This window comes from Callorhinus ursinus, unplaced genomic scaffold (genome assembly GCF_003265705.2).
Source record: "Callorhinus ursinus isolate GAN/ISIS: 27379988/994484 unplaced genomic scaffold, GSC_fseal_2.0 scaffold28, whole genome shotgun sequence".
In the NCBI taxonomy this organism is placed as follows: Eukaryota; Metazoa; Chordata; class Mammalia; order Carnivora; family Otariidae; genus Callorhinus; species Callorhinus ursinus.
This window is the reverse complement of record NW_027397090.1, coordinates 20,986,841-21,009,517: the sequence shown is the minus strand read 5'-3', so window position 1 is coordinate 21,009,517 and position 22,677 is coordinate 20,986,841. Positions and strand designations below refer to the sequence as shown.

General features: G+C 53.0%; 1 protein-coding gene across 2 annotated transcripts in view; it reads right to left on the bottom strand.

The window, feature by feature from the left end:
* Positions 1 to 22,677, bottom strand: part of BICD2 (BICD cargo adaptor 2) — a 44,462-nt gene that overhangs the window by 16,355 nt on the left and 5,430 nt on the right. The window lies entirely within an intron of this gene.

Below are 22,677 nucleotides of genomic sequence, written 5' to 3'. Positions count from 1 at the left end.
CTGTGTGTGTCCACCCCAGCGGCCCCCTTCCCAATGGCCACCCCATGCAGACTCTCTACAGGGCTCCCGGCTCACGGAAGAAAAACAAAATCCAGGGAGGGCTACCAAAGAAGAAAGTAGTTGATGTCTTTGTCTTGAGAGAAACAAGCACATTTTTGCTTATTTGCTATGTGATATGAAGTCTAGGAATTCTGTCCAAGAAAACAATTAGGAAAATATGCATAAAGATAAGGGTGTTACTGAGCAGGACCATTTCTGATATAATGAATCAAAATGTAGACAGCCAGCAGGGGACTGGTAATGAAGTGGGGTCTCTACTTCCCAAGGACAGGTCTTGCTCATCTGCCCCCAGCTGCCCCCACGGCCCGTTCCATGAAAATGCCAGTTTCCTTTCAAACCAAGTAAGCTTAGCTCTGATTCCTGATGCTGTCCTCCTCCATCCCGGTCCCAAATAAAAGACCAAACAAAGCACAGATTCACATCTACACAAGACCTGGCCCAACCTGGGTGGCAGCCCTGACCCCCAGCTGCACAACACACTCCTGAACCCCAGGCTGGAGTGTGGACATCTCACCAGGCATTGGGTCAACCATGAGAGGCTGTCCCAAGGCCCGACAGCTAAACACTGCGACACACGCAGGCATATGCACACACACGTCCAGGCCCGCCAGCCTCAGCCCGAATCTTCACCTCCGTCCAGTCCCCAGCCCAACCCACAAGTACTGAGACGTGACCCTCCTGCTGAGCTAATAAGACAGTCACAGGGACTGGGTCTGGCTCCTGTGTGCAAAAGCTACCATTAACAGGGAACTCTGTGTGACTAAGCACCAGAGAGTGAGGGGCAGCGCAGGTGAGCTTCATGACAGCCCCCGCCCCCCCCGAAAGATCTCCCGCCCTGGTGCTGAGAGAGAGAGAGAGAGAGACGATGGTGGGCAGGCCAGCAGACCTTCGGGAAGGAGGCGGTGCTGCAAGACGCTGGACAGGGCAGCAGAAGGGGCCGACCGCGGCCAGAGGGCACAATCAGTGCAAACCCGGGAGAGAGCTGCCAGCAGCAAGTGGGGACGTGGAGCCGGTCAGCGCTCTCTGGTCCTGACCAACAAAGCTGACAGGCACAACCTGACGGCATCAAACTCTGTCCCAGAACAAAGCCTGGGAACACACAGGAATAAAGGCACCAGCTCCCAACTCCGTGAAACTGGTGGCAACAGGGAAGGGAAACTGGTCCACCACAATGGGGAGAGCTCACCATCACCGTGGCAGAGCCAGGAGACGAGCAGACTCAGGACACAGAGAACACACGGCCCGTGCGGAGCAGTGACCCAGAAGACACGCAACATGAAGGACAGGGAGTGACGCGAGGGGGCGACGGATGGGATCACCAGGCAGTGGCACAACACAGAAGACTAGGAAGCTTGAAGAAACAGCACCAAGACTACCCACAGAAGACTAGGAAGCTTGAAGAAACAGCACCAAGACTACCCACAGAAGACTAGGAAGCTTGAAGAAACAGCACCAAGACTACCCAAAACAAAACACAGAGAAAGAAAGACTGAAAAACCAGAGCGAGCAGAGTGAGCTGGGGTCAAACATGGGTAACTAGAGTCCCAGGGAAGGGGTAGGGTGAGGGTAAACTAAGTACTTGAACACCATAATGGCTCAAAATTTTCCAAATTTGATAGAAACTATAAATCTACAGATGGTAGCAGCTCGTCCACCCCTGAGCACTAGCGCGATGAGAGAAACTACACCAAGGCGTATCACAAAATTGCCTAAAACCAGCGAAGCAAAGGACACACTAAAATCACCCAGAGAAAAGAAGCAAGTACGAGATGACAGCAGATTTCTCCGACGAGTCAGGAAACAGTGGAACCACTTTGTAAAAACAAAACAAACCTATTAACAAGAGGGCTACACCCAGGGAAAACTCCACAAACGGAGTTCAGACAAGAGCTGAAAGAACTTATCCCCTACAGACCTGCATTACAGACATTAAATAAAATCCTTCAGGCAGAAGAAAAACAATACCAGATGGAAATCCAGATTTAGGAGGAGTGAAAGCACCAAACTTGTAATTATGGAATAAATATAAAAGACTTGCTCTCCTTATTTAAGTCCTTTTAAAGATAATTAACTAGAGACTCGATGCAATCCCTATCAAAATTCCAATGGCCTTTTTTGCAGAAATGGAAAATCATATGGGATTGCAAGGGGCCCAAAATAGCTAAAACAATATTGAAAACAAAGCAGGAATACTCAAATTCTCTATTTTAAAACTTAATATAATGCTACAGTGACCAAGACAGTGTAAGATGGTACAGACCAAGGGAACAGAATTCCAGAACAGGGGCACCTGGGAGGCTCAGTCGCTGGGCATCTGCCTTCAGCTCAGGTCATGATCCCGGGGTCCTGGGATCGAGCCCCGCATCGGGCTCTCCGCTCCGCGGGAAGCCTGCTTCTCCCTCTCCCATTCCCCCTGCTTGTGTTCCCTCTCTCACTGTGTCTCTCTCTGTCAAATAAATAAATAAAATCTTAAAAAAAAAAAAAGAGTCCAGAAATAAATCCTTGCATATGTGGTCAATTGATTTTTGACAAGAGCACAAAGATAATTCAGTGATGAAAGAATAGTTTTTCACACTGTTGGTGGGAATGCAAGCCGGTGCAGCCACTCTGGAAAACAGTATGGAGGTTCCTCAAAAAGTTGAAAACAGAGCTACCATACGACCCAGCGATTGCGCTACCGGGTATTTACCCCAAAGATACAAATGTAGTGATCCAAAGGGATACGTGCACCCCGATGTTTACAGCAGCAATGTCCACAATAGCCAAACTGTGGAAAGAGTCAAGATATCCATCGAGAGATGAATGGATAAAGAAAATGTGGTATATATACACAATAGAATATTATGCAGCCATCAAAAGGAATGAAAGCTTGCCATTTGCAATGACGTGGATGCAACTGGAGGGTATTACGCTGAGCAAAATAAGTCAGAGAAAGACATGGATCATATGACCTCACTGATATGAGGAATTCTTAATCTCAGGAAACAAACTGAGAATTGCTGGAGTGGTGGGGGTGGGAGGGATGGGGTGGCTGGGTGACAGACATTGGGGAGGGTATGTGCTATGGTGAGCACTGTGAAGTGTGTGAGACTGTTGAATCACAGATCTGTACCTCTGAAACAAATAATACAGTATATGTTTAAAAAAAAAAGAAAATAGTAGGAAGAGAGAAATGAAGGGGGAGACGAACCATGAGAGACTATGGACTCTGAGAAACAAACTGAGGGTTCTGGGGGGAGGGGGATGGGTTAGCCTGGTGATGGGTATTAAAGAGGGCATGTATTGAATGGAGAAAAAAAAAAAGAAAGAATAGTTTTTCAACAAATGGAGCTGGGACAAATGGATATCCACATGCAAAAGAATGAAGTCAAATCCCTACCTCACATCCCATACACAAATGAACTCAAAATGGATCAGAGACCTAAATGCAAGAACTACAACTAAAACTCTCAGGAAAAAAAAATAGGGATTAATTTTCGTGACCTTATTGGCAATGGGTTCTTAACATTGACACCATAAGCATAAGCAAAAACAACAAAAATAGATAAACTGGACTTCAGCATAATTAAAACATTTGTGTATCAAACGACACTATCAAGTAAAAAGACAAGCTATGCAATAGAAAAAAATACTTTCTTTTTTAAGATTTATTTATTTGGGGCGCCTGGGTGGCTCAGTGGATTAAGCGTCTACCTTTAGCTCAGGTCATGATCCCAGGGTCATGGGATTGAGTCCCACATCGGGCTCCCTGCTCAGTGGGGAGTCCGCTTCTCCCTCTCCCTCCACCCCTCCCACTCGTGCGTGCGCTCTCTCGCTCACTCTCTCTCGCAAATAAATAAAATTAAAAAAAAAAATCCCTAAATATTTGGCAACTAAATAACACACTTCTGAATAATGTATGGATCAAAGATGAAATCAGAAGGGAAATACTAAGTATTTTTAACTGAATAAGAATGAAACGAATATGAGAATTTGTGGGTGCCACTAAAGCAAGTACTTAGGAGGCTATTTATAGCACGAAATGACTATTTAGAAAACAAGAACAATCCAATCAATAACCTTAGCTTCCATCCTAAAACCCAGACCAGGTACTGTGTTGTGTGTGTGAAACTGAAGGGGCAGCAAACAGCCTGGCAGTGCTGAGCTGGTAAGAGCCCAGGGCTTACGCCAGCTCAATGTGCTTGCTTCTCCCAGGGCTTTGCCCAAATGGTCCCAGGGCCTCCCCAGGCCAAGGGATGAAGGCTGCCACGGTCCTACCTCCACATCCTAGGTAGTTTGGGATCCCTTGTACTGAACACAGACCCAATAACCCCACTGGAGCATGGTCTGCACCCTCTACATAGGCTGTGCATTCCTTAGGAGAGGGCTGTTTCTCATTTACGGTGGGTCTCTGGGCCCATGTGCTGTCTGAAAGCATTTAGCCAGTCACATCGGTCTCTCTTCTCAGCCATGCGCTTATGTATTTACTCATTCAACCGACAAACACTGGACAGCATGAGTGGGGGAATGAGAAAGAGAACCATCACACCTTGCCCCAAGTCCTCGTGAGCACTCACCCTCTGGTGGTGGGGGTGGGATTCATAAGCCAACTAACTCAGGAAAACAGTAGATGCTAATGCTAAGCACATGCCTGTTCTATGACCCTCAATTCCCACTCCTACGGGAAAGAAATACTTACGTATGTGTATGAAAAGACGCATTTATAGGAGCAAAATTTACAAAAGCCCCAGACCAAACAGCTCCCAGCAGTCTGTCAACAAGAGGAAAATCTGCCATCTAGTCAGTCACATGATAGAATACTACACAGAAACGAAAACGAGTAGATCACTGCTATACAGACAGCAGAGATGAATCTCACATAATGTTGGAAGAAGCCAAACACAAAAAAGTATACACCGTGTGATTCCATCTACATGTACAGCTCCAAGAATAAGTGAAATGAATCAACGCTGGTAGCCGTCTGTGCAGTGGTGGCCTCTGGCTGGGCGGGCCCTCGAGGGAGGCTCGTGAGGCTAGAGGTTTTCCGATTCTGTTTTTTTTTTTTTAAGATTTTTATTTATTTATTTGAGAGAGAGAGAATGAGAGATAGAGAGCACGAGAGGGAAGAGGGTCAGAGGGAGAAGCAGACTCCCTGCTGAGCAGGGAGCCCGATGCAGGACTCAATCCCAGGACTCCAGGATCATGACCTGAGCCAAAAGCAGTCGCTTAACCAACTGAGCCACCCAGGCGCCCAGGTTTTCCGATTCTTGATCTGGGTGCTCCTTACGTGGGTGTGGGTGTGTTCAGCTTATGCAAGTTCACACTGACGACCTGTGCTCTGTTTCCCCCCAATAAAAAGTAAAAATAAAAACAAAAAAATAGAATAACACCAGATGAAATCCAAAGAAAAAAAGGAAATAATGATCAGAGTAGAAATCAGTGAAATAGAAAAAAAACATAAAGAAAAATCAATTAAATCGGAAGCAAGTTCTTTGAAAAGGTCAAATTGATAAACCTCTAGCCAGACTAATGGGGATTGGGGGACAGACGACAGACAGACATTACCAGTATCAGGAATGAACAGTGATAGCACTACATATACTAAAAATAATAATAGGGGAATATTAACAGCTTTACATCAATAAATTTGACAACTTAGATGAAATGGACAAATTCCTTTTTTTAAAAAAAAATTTATTTATTTGAGAGAGAGAGCACAAGCAGGGGGAGAGAGAAAGGGACAAGCAGACTCCCCGCTGAGCAGGGAGCCCGATGCGGGGCTCGATCCCAGGACCCTGGGACCATGACCTGAGCTGAAGGCAGACACTTAATTGACTGAGCCACCCAGGTGCCCAAAAAACTGTTAATATTAACAATATTAAGTCTTCTGGCCCATGAATGTTTATCTCTTTATTTACTTTCTCTCAGCAATACCTATGGCTTTTGGTGTATATGTCTTATACATCTTCTGTCAGATTTAAACATAAGCGTTTCATATTTTTGATGCGATTGTAAGTAGCATTTTTAAAATTTTCACTTTCTGATTGTTCATTCCCTGTACGTAGAAGTGTTTGATTTTGGTACACTGATCTTGTACCTGGCTAAACTCACTCTCACTAGAGAACTCTGTAGATTCTTTTGGACTTTCTTTCCTTTTTTTTTTAAAGATATATTTATTGGGGCACCCGAGTGGCTCAGTTGGTAAAGTGTCTGCCTTCAGCTCAGGTCATGATCCTAGGGTCCTGGGATCGAGCCCCGCATTGGGCTCCCTGCTCCGTGGGAAGCCTGCTTCTCCCTCTCCCACTCCCCCTGCTTGTGTTCCCTCTCTCGCTGTGTCTCTGTCAAATAAACAAATAAAATCTTTAAAATAAATAAATAAATAAATAAAATGGGTCATAAACTTAAACATTCAAAGTATAAGACTTCCAGGGGAAAACAAGAGAAAATGTTTGTGACCTTGGACATGAACTATTTAAAAAACTGGTAATTTGGACTTCAAAACTAAGAATTTCTGCTGAGACAAGAGAAGGGTAGACCTCGAGGGCATTAGACAAAGTGAAATAAATCAGAAAGAAATACTGCACAATCTCTCTTATATGTAGAATCTAAGAAAAACCAAAAGCCATGCTCACAGATACAGAGAATGGATTAGTGGTTATTAGTGGTTAGGCAAAGAGCTAGAAATAGGTAAAGGGGGTTAAAAAAAAAAAAGGCAATTTAAAAAGGTAATTCTATTGAGTTTTTAATTTTAATTTTAAAATTTTAATTCTATTGAGTTTTATTAATTTATAAAATTAATAATAGTTTTGGCAATCTAAATTCTTTATTTTCATATACTTTGGTGAGAAACATAAATAAATACACATGATTTTTGAAGACACTGGGAACCCATGTTACAGTGATCAGATTAAAAAGAACAAACAGGGTCGCCTGGGTGGCGCAGTCAGTTAAGCATCGACTCTTGGATTCAGCTCAGGTCATGACCTCAGGGTCGTGTGTTCTAGCCCTGCGTGGGGCTCCGCGCTCAGCACAAAGTCGGCTTGAGATTCTCTCCCTCTGCCCTTCCCCCACTCTCTCTCTAAAATAAATAAATAAATCTAAAAAAAGATTCTCAAGCTGGATACAAGAAACTATTCCCAGACGAATTCCAGCTATATGCTACTGATACATATACAGAATAAAAATAAGGATAAAGACAGCTGAAAGTAAAGAAACAGAGACACACCAAGTAACAGTAAGAAAGCTGACACGGTTATGTCAACAGCAGACAAAATGAGCCTCCTAGACAAAAAGCACTGCCAGGAAGAAAGTCAAACAACAATGATAAAACAAGTAATTCACCAGCAAGTTTTGTTTAAAATCAGGAAACTTTTTTTTAAATTGAGGTAAAATACACAACATAAAATTGACTGTCTTCACCATTTTTAAGTGGACAGTTTAGTAGCGTTGATGACATTCACACTGTTGTGCAACCAAATCTCCAGAACTCTTTTCATTAAAAAAAAAGACAATGCAAAGACCAGGCACAGACTGAACAAAAATCTAGGCAAATCACACATCTGATAAAGGACTTCCATCCAAAATATAAGAGCTCTCGGGGCGCCTGGGTGGCCCCGTCGTTCGGCGTCTGCCTTCGGCTCAGGTCACGGTCCCAGGGTCCTGGGGTCGAGCCCCGCATCGGGCTCCCTGCTCGGCGGGGAGGCTGCTTCTCCCTCTCCCGCTCCCCCTGCTTGTGTTTGTGTCTCTCTCTGCCAAGTAAATAAATAAAATCTTTAAAATACATATATAAGAGCTCTCAAAACTCAGTGAGAGAAACAACCCCATAAAACATGAGCCGAGGGACTGAACAGACACCTCCCCAAGAAGACGCGCACGGCAAGAATCGGGGACTGGGAGATGCCAGCGCACACGCAGGAGAACGCGTGGGCCGGCCCGCACTGCCAGCCACGGGCGTGGACAGCGGTGTGGCCGCTGAGCGAGCATTCGGGCGGCTTCCTGACGAAGAGCAGAGCAGACGCACCTGAGAGAAGGCACATCGTCCGCTCCTAGGTCGTCACAGAGTCGGCGGGAGCACCTGCGGCAGCGGCGACACCGCGCTGAGAGGGCGCGGGGAGGCCGGCAGGGGGAGCTCCTACGCCCTAGCTTCAGATCCTCGAGCTCACTCAGCGACACCTCCCGGCAGCTGTCCTCCCGCAGGCCTCCTGCCCCAGTGGGGAGTGTGCTCGCTGCCCCAGCTCACAGGCTGGGAGGCTGCGGGTCTGAGATGTGAAGGCCGTGCCCCTGGTCATTCAGTCCTGGATTTCTTCTGACCGAAGCATCCTCACCCGCTTCGTGCAGCACCTCGAAACCTGCCTCCCCGTCCCAGGAAGCGCACAGAGCAGCAGCGTCCACCATCGGACGGCGGTATCCAGCGGTGGCCACGGGCATCCTCAAAGCACCCCCTGCCTTGCCCTGCGCCTCCCAGGCCAGTGTCCACTGGAGGGTCCCCAAATGTCCCTGGCTGCTCTGAGGAAGAAAGGTGGCACCCTCCTGAACCCCAAGACGCACATCCGGGCTCTGAGCTAGTGGCCCTGGAGCTACCAGCAGCAGCGCTGGTGTGAGGTTCCCACAGAGGCTGCCCTGGCCACGGGTGGGGCAACACTGTTCCTGACACGGGTTCCGGGGCACACCCAGCCTGGCGAGCCCCAACATGGCCCCGCAAGCCCAGGCATGAGGTCACAACCAGTCCTACCTCAAGTTCATCCCTGCCCTTGTGGACACCACAGACACCTGCACTCAGGGCCAGACTTGGCGGGGGCCGGGGGGGCTGGGTTTGCCCAGCGTGGAGGGTCCCCGGGCTGGGCCGTGGGGAGTGGAGGAAGCAGCATGTGAGCACAGCCTGGGCAGGAGGTGTCAAGCTCTTCCCAAAGCTTTAGGAGCCATGGTGCTTTTCCAGCAGGGAGGGCCTGGGCAGGAAGGCCCAGCTGAGGCAGACGGCTGCAGCAGGGAGCAGGGGGAATCTGGCCCGGGGCTTCCCCCAGGGGGGCTGGGCAGGAGTTCAGGGTGCCCGCAGGGTGTCCCCACTCTCCTGTCTCCCCAGAGGAGCCAAGGCGACAGGAGGTGGGGGACAGCTCCGGGCTGGTCCCTGGCCAGACCTTCCTCACTTGCCTGGTTGCAATCACACCAGTCCCAGTGTGCTGCAGCCTCCTCCTCCTAGGCTGGCCATGAGGTGACGATGCGATGCACGCAGCTCTGAGCATGGCCTCTCTCTCTCTCTCTCTCTCTCTCTCACACACACACACACACACACAGCATTTCCGGCCAGCACCAACATGCCGAGACCCCCAACAGTCCCCACTGGTACATGGGGGCCCCAGATACCCGGCCAACACCGGGCCCCCAATACCCCAATGAGGCTGAGATCCAGAGACAAAAGAAGGGCAGAGAAGCAGAGACCATGTGGGATAAGAGCTTTGCTGACCCCCTGAATAGCACCCCTGGCCCGGAGTCAGCACGCTGCAGCCCAGCCAGCCACATCTGCCCAACATCTGCCCAGGCCTGGTTCCGCAGGTGAAGTTGTACTGGAACATACCTGAATGGGGAAGCTGAAGCAGCTGGGAGGATGCTGGGGCCACTGCCCTGAGGCCATGGGCACAAGAGATAGGGCTCAGAGAGGGTCCCTGGGTCCCAGGTCCACACACAGGTCAGCAACCAGCTGGGGACGGAGAGCCTGCTGCCTGTAGGGAGTATGTGCACCTTCCAGGCAAAAGGCTCCGTCAGCCTGTCCCTAAGCGGCCCAGCTCAGGGCACAGGCCCCTCAAGGAGATGAGGTCCCTACAGAGGCCCCCAATCTCGGATCCTGCCCCACCCGGAGGGAGAGGCCAGGCAGCCCCTCTGGGTGGGTCATCCAGTGCAGGGACAAAGATGGGAGAGTGGGGATGGGGGGGAAACAGGAAAAGACCCCAAGCAGCTCCACACTTGGTACCAAATCTGTACCAGTCAGGGTTCCCCAGAAAACACATCAGTAGAGACACAAGAGATTTATTACAGGACTTGGCTCGGGCGGTTACAGAAGTGGGGAAGTCCTACAGTCGGCTGTCTGCAAGCCAGAGACAGACCCAGGAGAGCTGGAGCGGGTGTCTGAAGGCCCGAGGACAGAAGATGATGTCCCAGCCCAGGGAGAAAGAGAATTCACCCTTCCCATTTTTGCTCCACGGGGCCAGAGGGACTGGATGAGGCCCGCCCACACAGAATCACAAGCTAATCCCTTCCAGAAAGACACACCCAAGAGTCCTGTTTCCCAAGAACTGGGTGTCCCTTAGCCCAGCCAAACTGACACAAAATTCACCATCACACTGGCGTGAGGTCTATGGCAACAACTCCCTACTTCGTCCTGCGGGGTGCAAGCAGCCACAACAACACAAAGGAGTGAAACTCTGTTTACGAGCCCCGGCCGGTGGCCAGACGTGGCCCTAGGGCAGCCGTCTGCGGACCCCCAGTCTGAGCCAGCACCTCCTCATCATCTGGCATCCACTTTCTGTGCTTGTTATACAAGAACTCTAAGCGGATGCTGGAAGGGCCTGTCCCCGAGTCCGGTCAGGCCTGGGAGGAGCCCTGGACAAGAAGCCCCTTCCTCCTCGGCTGTGGCAGAGCCCAGCACCCGGCCGGCAGGAGCGCGGGCACGAGCGGGGCGGTGCCCATGGCACACTGGGCTGTGCACGACATGCCCGGCCCAGTGCTGAGGCAGCTGGTGGGACCAGGCCCAGGAGAAACAGGACTCGTCGAGCTAGAAGAGCAACCCCCAAGGGACTGCCCCCACCCATGTGGCCCCAGAGGGCAGTTCATCTGCTCTGCAGTGGCCTCGCCGTCTGCCCCCCAAAGAGAACGATCAGCAGCAGGTCATCCGCCCTGACCCACAGAGGCTGACCCTTAGTTTCTGACACACATGCGTGGGGCCCAGAAACAGGTCTGCACAGAGAGACAGAACGAGCCTGCTCCTGACCCCAGGTGGGGCTTGGCTTCCTGGAGAAGGGCCTGCATCAGCAGGGAGGGAAGCAGGCCTCCAGGTGGGGCTGCTCTGGAGGAGCTTTCTTCCCAGACCAGTCTGGCCGTCTGAGGCAGCGGGCACAGCACCCGCCAAGCCAGAGAAAACCAGAGGAGGGAAGGCATAGGTCCAGGAAGCCATTTCCACAGTGAGGCTGGGATCTAGGATTCTCGGCCCCCCCGGTGCTGGAACTCCTGGCCTGACCCAGACTCACCCACCCACGGTGCACCCCCCCTTTCCCCGAAGGGCCACTAAGCTGCACCAGGATGGCGGTGTCCCAGGAACCCCCAAGTCCTGCCAGCCACCTGTCTTCCTGCCCCCCTCCCCATAGCTTTGGCATGCTTACTGTGTGCCTGGGAAGACAACAGACACTGCCAGGCCCCCAGACAACTCTGTCCCAGCTGGGGGCCCAAAGCCTGGCACCCCGGGAACCTCAGAATGGCCAGAATCACTCCCTCAGTTCACCAATGGTCTCAAGCAGAGTGAGGAGCCCCTAAGGCGTCCCTCACCTCTTTTCCAGTTCAAAATGGTGTCTACCAGAATCTTGTCCTGCAGAGCAGCTTCTCAGAGCAAGTGTGTCCCCAGAGGCTTCCAGTGGGTCACGCAGGCCCAGCAGTACGTGGGGGTGGAGGGGTCAGGCCTTCGCCACCTGCTTCTGCCCCGAGGGAGGGCAAGCAGCCGTGGGAGCCACAAGGAAGAAGAAACAGCAACTCAAGTCCAATGCCAGCCAGCTGCAGCCTATGCTCAACAGATATGGATTGACCGACAGACTCCCGTCAAAACTGGTACACGTAGGCCACGGTGCTGCCGCACTCACTCAAGTCATGAGGATCTGGGGACTCCAGGGCGACACTGTGACTCAGGCACTTTTGCATGGTCAGCTCCTTCTGCAGAAGCCCACCAGCCCCACAGGAGCCTCATTAAACACAAGCAGGGTTGAGGCCCATGAACTGGGTACAGATACAAGCCCAGTGGTGCTGTTACGGCATAAAGATTCTATAGCACTAAGGAAGTAAAGTCTCCATCGCAGACTGATCAGTCCTATCCACACGTCATTCACGGCGCAAACAGCCTGGCACTAAATACGCAATACTGCAAGACCGTATCAACTGGACAAAGATCCAGAGTCTAGGGACATTTAGCACTATGCAAGTCAATCAGAATTAGCGTCAACACAGAAAAGACGCAACAGCAGGATGAAAGGCACAGCTTCTTTCCAATCAGAGAGTTTCCCAAAGGAAACAGTACGACGACAGGATGGGCTGACCTCATAATGATCTCAACAGAAGAAGTCGCACATGCATGTCGTGTGCCAGGGTAGAGCAAAATAAAAATAGTTGCTTCTCAAGTTTTCTATAAATCTAAAACTGTTCTATTTAAAAATATATTAGCATGCACCCCAACACATGAAAACTGATCTCTTCACTAATATTTGTACCAAAGAGGCCACAGAGAACAAACACCAGGAAACCGAGTTAACAAAAAACAGAAACATCTCCTATTAGCACTTGGGGATCACTGCCAAAACAGTACCGTGCCGGGGAAAGGGATGCGCTAAAATACACTGTAGTGATAAAAAGAAACACAGAGACTCAACAAACTAAACAGACAAGTCTCAGAAAGGGAAGTGTCACAGCAAAAGCCCAAAAGCAAAATAAAAAAGCAAAAGCAACTAAACTGATATCTTTTCTCCACCTGGCGATGGTTTTATCTGGGGTGGTGGTCTGCGTGGGGCACCTGCCCCTCAGTCCCAAGATGATGTGTTCGCTGGGGCAGGGCCGGGGCTGGACCCCAGAGCCTCGCTGTTCACCACCACGTCCAGTCCCAGCACGAGACAGGACAGGGGGCGGGCACCCTGGGCTCAGTGGACACGCTCAGCCAGGAGCCCCCCAATCCTCCCTGCACAGGGGGCCCAACGGTACCCACGCCGAAGGTGCGCTCAGAGACTTGGGAGGCCCCAGGAAACAGAGCTATGCTTCACCGGGAACGCCAAACCAGCAGCACCACCACAGTTCAGTTCTAAAAATACTGACTCGGCGCCTGGCAGGGATCAGCGTAAGCAAGCCTGTATAGCTGGCCATACAGCATGTCGGAAGGCGACCACACACACTCCTGCCACCGACAGAGTAAGGTGGGGAAAGGCAAGAACCCCGACCCCACGAAGATGCACCCACTACGACCGGCCTCACTGCTCAGCCAAAGCTCTACAAAATGGACGTGGGAGCTTTCTTCCTGACATCATAGCAAGAGCATCTGCGCACCAGTAAGTCCATCTAGACAGATGAGAGCTGGCGTTCACCAAGGGTGAGCGCGTTAGTAAATATCGGACAAGCCCTGGGGTCCCGCCCCTGCAAAGGACAAGGCAAGGGAATCTGTGCCCACACGTCACAGAGGCTGGGAGACACGGAAGAAAGGATGAGAGGTGATGATTTCTCCCAGGAAATGCAACGAGGAACACCTCCAGAAAGCTCACTGACAGATCTCGTTAGGTAGGGATACGTAATAAGAAACAATTTATCATCGCAACATCAAAACACAGTAACCCTTGGATACTACCTTAACTAGAATCCCAAGACTTAGTCATAGGAAAGGACAGCAACTCTGGTGGGATGACTGAGCTGGAGCAGGAGGGGGCCCCATGCCACGCAGGCAGCACCACCACACGGCTGGAGACAGCTGCCCCAGACCCTCTGGGATCATGGCAGAGCAGCGGTGAAATTTATCCTGACCATTAGCAAGCAGAAAGACTCTCCCCCTCACCTCCTAAAAAGCTGTAAAGGTGTAATTCACATGCCGTAACATGGACCCTTTCCATGGGTACAAATCAGTGGATTTTAGCATATTCACAGGGGGTGGTGCAACCATTATCACGACTGCCACATTCTCAACACCCCAAAAAGAAGACCTCACCCCTACCAGCAGTCGCTCCCCGGCTCCCCTGCCCCAGACCCTAAAAACCACCAGTGTGCATTTGTGCCTGCAGGTCTGTCTATTCGGGACACTTCACAGAAGGGGCACCTCCCACGATGTGACCACTGTGACTGGCCTCTTGGAAGCCCTTGGAAGCACTGCGTTCCAAGGTTCACCCATGTGTGGCACGTACCTTCGCTTCACTTCGCTTTGGGGCTGCTCAGAACGACGCCTCTCTGAACACTCACGGAGCATTTGTGTGGACGCTGTGTTGGGTGTCCTGGGCATACACACAGGGGCAAACCGCTAGGTCGCATGGTGACTCTGTGTTTAACGCTTCAAGGACCTGCCAAACCATTTGCCAAGGCAGCTGACCATCTTACTTTCCACCGGCCAAGTGTGGGTTTTGATTTCTCCGCATCAAGCGTCATCAGCACTTGCTGTCTTTGATTAGCTGTCCCAATGGGTGGGTGGTCCCCTCCCGTTAAAAGACCCATAACAGTAACAATACTGGCCACCATTCACATTAGTGCCTTCACCATATCATTTCACTTAATGCCAGCCTCAAAGTTCTCAGGAGGATTCGCGTTCACGTTTTTTTGGAGGAAGAAAGTAAGGCTCTGAGAGGCGGAGGCCTCAGCTGTCCCCAGGAGAGGACCACTGGGGCTCTGGGCCACCCCACCCCTCAGCCGCGCATCCTGCTGCACCAGCGTCAGAACTTACTACCAGATGACGGGAGGATCCACATCCAGATAACTCCAACGCATCAGTAAGAAAAAGGCAGACACCTTCCAGAAACGCTGGTGATGGTACTGAACAGGCTCTTCACAAAGGAGTGTCTCCAAATGGCCAGTCAACAAAGGACTGGTTGCAGGGGGCATAAGAGGGCTGAAGCCAGCAACCAAGGGATGCGTACAGGACAGACGTCCCTGAGGAAGGCCCCGAGGCACAAGCAGTGCTCACGCAGCACCCAGAACAGAGCGGCTCCAAGGCCCAGCCCACAGTCCTGCTCAGAGGAGTGGCTCAGCTCCCAAACCTCCTAGCCCCCCACCAGGACTCTGCACCCTTCCAGCTCTGACTGGGTCCAGAGAGGAGATGCCACAGATGGGAGAGGCCCTGGAGGGGGAGGTTCAGGAAACAACCTAAGCCCTGAGCACTTCACAGTCTGTGCCAATGGGAGCCCATTAGCTTCTCTCTCATGGGAAAGTTCTCCTTGCACAGGCCAGAGAAACCAGACTCTGAGAGCAAGTGACTCCCTATCACCTCCCAGGTACAGCCGCCAGAGAAGGCAGGAAAGAGGCAGAGATCGGAGGGCAGAACCAACACCTAGCCCTATTTAGCTGCCTTGCCTCAAAATCACCTGGGGAGTCAGAAACATGTGTTCACAGGTGCAGGCGCACCTGCTAGGCGGCCCTTCTCAGTCTTGGGGTTTCGGGCCTGGAATCTGGAATGTTGTGGTTTACTGGGGCAGTGTCTGTTAATCCCCAGATCTGGCTGAGGCTGGTCACGCTGGTCCTCAGCCGCACTTCAAACGACTTACGGAGATTATCTCCCTCCTGGCACACGGCCCTGCACCCCAGGCACTGGGTAACTGAAGCTGCAGAGCCCGAGGAGGGCCTGGCCTTTTTGCCAGGGGACCAGGGCGGCTATCCGTGCGTGTCTGTCCTGGACAAGGGCAGATGGGTTCCACTCATGGAAATCACCAGGAAAGGCAAGCGTGCAGGTGCACACAGAGGCTTGCACACCGGTAACCCCTACGTCCCCAAGGGGGAGGTGTGGTGACTCAGGCACCAACTTGGCACCCGACTCGGACAGAAAGCCAACCATTAACACAAAGGTCTGCAAGAGAACATGATCGCTGCAGAGGCCAGCAGGGCTCTTGCGGCCAGGCGGTGCGAAGGCACCTGCCGGTGACCCTCCTGATGGGGCAGCCATGGGAGCACAAGCAACTCTTTTATCTCCTTATAGGTGAGTTACGCACCCATGTCAAAAATGAGGGCTGCTTACAAGACAGAATCATCTGGGTAGCAGCCAGAGACGCTCTGGAATCTTCCATCCTCGAGATCCAACCCACCACGTGAAGAAGGGTTCAGCCCCACCTCACAGTGAATCCCAACAAGTGGGAGACACGGGACGGCCAGCGGGAGCCTGTGAATTCCCTCAGTCCAACACCACCCGAAGACCAGTACTCTTACCATTTCGGTTCACAGACAGAGAGTCGAGCTGGGGAAGGAAGGGCCCGAACCCCCAAATACACAGTGTAGGCCGGGGCAGGCCTGGCCTATGGAAATGCAAACACCAGTGGGCCCGGGGCACCCCATGCCTAGCACCAGATGTGTACCTCCTCAGTGGGATCAGGCGCGCTGATGCCTGGCAAGTGACAGATACTCAGTAAATGCCTATGCATGGCCCGGAGGCCAGGGAGGACATGAGGACCCTGCGGGGGTGATGGGCCCACATGACAAGTGGGCGTGTGGGGACAACAGGTCCAGTGAATACACCGGGCTAGGTTGTCTGCTGGGAAGGCTGGAGGTGCTATGGGTTCGGGGGGGGGGGGGGTTCTGAGGCAGCTAGAGAGCAGACCTCCTCTTTGGATTGGGAACCTACACCCTGGGAAGGGGGGCAGCCCCTCGTGGCAACTTGGGAGTCTCCTCCAGAGAACAGGGACTTCCTCTTGGGATTGGGGACACCCTCCTGGGAATGGGGGGCAGATGGAGGCTGTGGGCACACGCACACAAACTCTGCCCAGCTGACAACCCTCACCCATCGCACCAGCGTGCCAAGGGCCCAACCCTGTCCCAGGCCCAAGTGGACCAGGTGTGACATCTGTCCTCCGTCGACCCACCCTTCCCACTGCGTGGCTTCTGGCCTCAGTTTCCCCTTGGGGGACCTGCACACTGGCTGTGGGGATCAGACAAACCAGACCTGAGGACTGACGCCCACATGGGAACAGAACGCGGCTGCCGACGGACGGTTGTCACCCCCGCCCGTCCCATCCACCCACGTTAGTCCCATCGCCAACCACGCACCCCAGCTGCCCTGGGCAGCGTCCAAACATTAAGCTGCTTTTAGAAAGCTGGGAATCCACTCCTGGGCGGGAGGGATTTAGCCAGAATCGGTGCATTTAGAGAAGATTACATCCTAATTGCCTCAGTGTCAGCAGGCAGGCTTCTGGCCAGCTGAGCCTCAGGGCTGGGGCGGTCCCCAGGGACCTGGGTGGACCCAGAGGCCAGTCCCAGAGCCAGGGGCAAGCCCCTGTGTTCCCGCACCACCGACCGGCCACGACAAGCCCCAGTGAGCAGCCTGCGGCCACGGCAAAACAAACAGCTGCCTGGCCCCCATCTGCCCCATGCCCCCCGGATGGCCGGGGCTGGAGACCCCAGGACAGCAGCCCCCGTGGGCTCGCTCCATCTCTAATCTCAGCACGTCCTCTCCGTTACTAGCCACACGGGGAAGGGACACCCAGCAAGCCACATGGTCAGCAAGTGGCCAGAGACCCTACCTCAGGACCCAGAGCCTGCGAACTTGGGGACAAACGTGTCCGCAGCTGTGGCCAGGGCGAGATACTGGGTCTCAGAGTAGCCCCCGAATCTGGCATCCTGTTCTGCTAGGGTTAGTGCCAGGTGCCCCCCAGGAACGGGTGCAGGGTCCCCTGCCGTGAGGGGCTCCCACGGCCTGGTCTCCCAGCCCCTCCACCCCGCACACCTGAGGTTGTCCGGGGGGGTGCGGCTGTCAGGCCCATCCTGTGCTGTGACATTCGCAGTGTGCACATGGCCCACATTTCCACTCCAGGACCCTCCTGTGGAGACCGCCGGGGCCACCTCACCGCCATGACAACAGCACCAGCACTGTGTCATGTGAGCGGCCACCCTGTAAACTGCAGCCAACTGCCGCCCTGCACCCTGGGCCTCGCCAAGCTTCACAGCCACACCTCGGTCCTGAGAACAGGGGGGCCGGTGCCAGCACAGAAGGGCATCCCGCAGTGAAAGGGAGGCACTGAGAGAGCGCAGAGAGGTGTGCTTGGCAGCAAGAGCACGTGAGAGCCCCACCTGGGCCGACCATAAATCCAGTGGGTTCCTGCAGACCTGCCCCAAACCTGGCGACGAGGAGCAGCCACAGGGAGAGGCCAGACCGAGGGCCCCAACAGGCTGGAAAGAGGTTCCCAGAGGGTGGTGGGCACCTGAAATGACAGCAGAGGCACCTGAACCCAAACACTTCTGGAGAGACAGAGCGGCCCTGGGGCAGGCAGCCAGTGGAACACCCATGGGGACCGGGTCTCAGGTCCGACCACTGGCTGGTCTTAATGCACAACTCAAATGCACAGGCTGGTTAAGTTTAGCAGATCACTGGGCTGGTTTATCAGGAATAAAGTCAACCCTCACTGGGCTGAACCCCAAGGGAAGGAAAACTACATGAAGACGCTGCCCTGTGGACCTCCTTCAGGGACGAGGGCACAAGGACACAGACGTACCACACTGGTCTTTTATCAAGAATCTCACCAACCGGGCGCCTGGGCGGCTCAGTTGGTTAAGCGACTGCCTTCGGCTCAGGTCATGATCCTGGAGTCCTGGGATCGAGTCCCACATCGGGCTCCCTGCTCGGCGGGGAGTCTGCTTCTCCTTCTGACCCTAACCCCTCTCGTGCTCTCTCTCATTCTCTCTCTCAAATAAATATATAAAATCTTTAAAAAAAAAAAAAAAAAAGAATCTCACCAACCATGCTGGTGATTTTTCTTTTTAACCATGTGCATTCTGTTACTTTTTGTCAAGATTTAAAAAAAGGACAATCACAGGTTGTCAGTGACCACAACCAACCTCATCAGCACAGGGGTGAAGACCTGGGGAGCAGGCCCCTGTCAGGTGCAGGGTCACAAAACAAAACCCCCAGGGCTGAGGGGACACATGAAAAGACGGAAACCTAGTAAAACCAGTAACACACAAGACAGTGGGATGTGATCAAAAGGGTATCTGCACAGAACAATGGGACAGAACAGAGCACCTGCAGTCGGCAGGTGAACGGACCTTGGGGGGGTACAACAGAGCAAAAAACAGTCCAGTCTCTTCAACAAACCTGCAACACCCAGACACCCCCATGCGAGAAAGTGAGTCCAGACACACCTTTATGCCCTTCACAAAAACTAACTCAAAACCAAGCCTAAACATAAAATGACAGAACTTCCAGACAGAAACACAGCAGAAGAATCACTGCGATCCTGGGTTTGGGGATGCAGATCTCAGCACCAAAAGCACAAGCCACAAAAGCAAGATGGCATGAAAGCTAAAACCGCTCTGTGAAAGACCCTGCTACGAGAGGGAAGAGACCAGCCACAGCTGGGGAGAAATTACTTGCAAACTATGACTTGTGTCCAAAATACATCAAGAACTCCTAAAACAGTAAGAAACGACTCAATTTTCCCAAATGAGCCACAGATGAGAGCCGACACGTCACCAAGGACACAGGCAGCAAACGAGCCCATGACAAGCCGCTCCACATCGAGCGTCATCGGGGGGCGCCAGCAAGATGGCACTCACGCTTCCTGGAGAGGCCAAACCCGGAGCACCGACCGCGCTGGATGCTGATGCGCACAGCAAGCAGCAGGCACGCGCGGTCAGGCTGCAGGGACACAGACCTGCGCAGCCGCTGCGGGAGAGTTCGGGGATTTCTTGCAAGACGAAACGAACTCCATCCAGTGATCACATGCCCAGTACAAGTACCCCACACAAACACCTGTACACAGATGTCTACAGCAGCTTTATTCATAATCGTGCAAAGCTGGAAGCAACCAAGATGCCCAGTCTGGACAGATAAACAAAGGGTGGGTATATCCACAGAAAAATGTAGGCAAATTTTAAAAAATCATTGAAGCTGGGGGATCCTAGGAAGGAACACAGTATGTGCTGAGCAGTCTAACTGTATTTCAAATGGATGAAGCGACCTCACTGAAGGGGATGGGGAACACGGTGTTTGCTCAAGCACCTTATCTGCAACCAGGTGAAGCACAGAAGACCAAAGGCAGAGAAGCACTCTGCTCTAGGTGACACGGGCACAGGTCAGCAGTTCTGACCCTCCTGCGCACCCGCGCTCCCACAGAGCGGTGACACAGCTGGGTGGCGGGTGGGGGAGCCAGGTGTCTCACCGCTGCAGGGAGGTTACAGATAAGCAAGGGGAGACAGCCGGAATGACGCACATGGCGACGGGCCAGAGCTGGAGACATCAGTATGAACCCATGTTCAGCTTAACACAGCACAGGTGGCTCCATCTAGAAATGTCTGTAGATGTGTGTGTGCATGGGCCGGTGTACCCACACCTGTCTCCTGGCTCAGTCGGCTGGGAGGGAATAGAGCAAACACCCAGCACCCAGATCTTGGCTGCTGCTGCTTCTTTTTTAAGATTTTATGTGTTTATTTGAGAGAGAGTGTGTGTGTGCGTGCCGGGGGCAGGGGTAGAGGGAGACGGAAAGAGAATCTCAAGCAGACTCAGAGCTGAGCACAGGACTCACTCAATCCCACGACCCCGAGATCATGACTTGAGCCGAAATCAAGAGTCAGACGCTTAACCGACTGAGCCACCCAGGGGTCCCCAGTTCTTGGCTTCTGTCACCTTCTGCCATAAAGGAAACCAGGCTCCTTGAAGAAATGGCTGATTCCAGCACTGGGGCATGGATGAGCCCGGAGTACCTTGCAGCACCAAAAAGTTGCTAAGAAAGAAAGGAAGGAGGGAACGAAGGAGGAGAGATGAGAAAGGAGGGAGGAGGAACAGAACCACCATGACTACGAGCATGTCAAGGGGCCACAGGAGCGGATGGAGTGCTGCCAGGGGCCAAAGCTGGAACAAGTGAACAACAAAATCAAGCAGTACTGGATCCTAACACAAATGTAAACTGTGAGTCAACAGCAATATAAACCCCTGGATGGGTAACTAAATAAATGGGGAAGAGACAGGTCTCCCATGTAGAAAAATCCCAAACCACGTAGGTAGAAGCTCCCGTCCAGGAAGGGTCTGGAAAGGGGGAAGGGGCGCCCTGGCAGAGGAGACCTGGACAAACACCCAGCCAGAGATGTGGGGAGAAGAGCACTTCACTGCTGAGACCCTCCTCCCAAAAACCCATCACCCCACCCCAAGCCCAAGAAACACAGGAGACAAATCCCAACTGAGGGACATTTGGGAAAACACCTGCCCAGTGCTCCCCAAAACAAATACAGAAAGTCTGAGACACTGTCACATCCAGGAAGAGCCTGAGGACACGTGAGGTCCGTCCTGTGGGCTCCCACATGGGGTCCTGGGACTGCTGTTTTCCTGGGCCAAGACCAGGTCCCACTGTTCCTGGAACAGATATTGTAGCAGAGGGGACTGCCTCACCAGGCTGGCCACGACGACAAAGCCGGGGGACCTCAGTGCTGGCGACAACTTGCCCCTAGGCTGCTATGGGAATCTGCCCTCCCTAACTGGGTAAGCATCTGCAATCCCAGCCTTTGTACTAGCTGACAGGGTAACAGCAGACAGCCTGCCTGGCTCTGCCCCATCCAGGGGCCGACATGGCCTCTGAGCACCCCGGGTCACAGCCAAGGGCATCCAGGGAGCCCCTCAGGCTGGCAAACAAGCCTGGACCGCTACAGTGCATATGGGATGGGGTGTGAGGGAGGTGGAGAGAGGAGCATGCCCAGGGGACCCCAGGCGGTAAATGACCAAGGCCTGCAGAATAGGTCCCGGGGCACCCTCACACCATCCCTGCCAGGGCTTCCGGGATGCGCTGGCCTAACCCAAGGACACCGAGGCCCAGGGCGGGGGCTGCTGCGGGTCACATCAAGCCTTGCTGGCACACAGCATGGGCCATGAGCCCTCACTCTGACCCAGGTCCCCACCTGTGGAGCGGGGACAAGGCCAGCCCCTCTCTCCTGGGTCACAGAGAGCTGGCATCACTCAGCGTCAGTCAGGACACACCCGATGGTTGATGAGGGGCCCCAGGGGGCAGGGGAGGTACAAGAAGGCTGGTCTCACAAATGTGCCGGATGGGCGACCCAGGAGCCAGGCCACCGACCGGTGGAAGGCAGCAGTCCCACCAACTTTTTAAGAAAAAGGAACACACGGACAATAGCGGGGCCTGTGGGAGAGGGTAGCCCCAGGCCCAGCGGGGGACAGGGCGGGTGGGAGGCCTCAGGACAGGCCCTCGGCCAGGGGCACCCAGCGGACCCTGCTTGGCTCTTGATGCAGACAGAGCACCAGTAAAGCCACGTTTCTGAGCCAAACAGGCAAATCCCAACGCTGACGGGACCTGACCGGATCGTGACAACGTCAAGGAAAGTTCAGCTGTGAACGCAATGGACACTTAACCTACATTCCATAAAAAAGAGTCCTTATTTTCTCAGCTCGACACACAGTCGTGCTTACAGAGAAGCAAGGCCCAGGAAGAGGCGAGCTGGAGCCGCAGACACACGCCAACCACACGATTCCCTCTGCTTGGGTTCTGCTCAAAACTTCCCCTCAAGAAGGTGCAAGCCCTTGGCAGGGGCGCCATGCAGACAAACTGCCTTTTAAAAAGCAAACCTGTAAAACACAACCACACAGTGATTTCACGTAACACAGCGACTGGACCAGAGTGCACCGCGTCTTCCAGACCCACGGAAACCCAGACTCCGTTCACGTGAATTAAACCTGCTTCTCTGCAACCCAAAGCGTAACACAAACCTGTATCTCTTCGAAAGCCG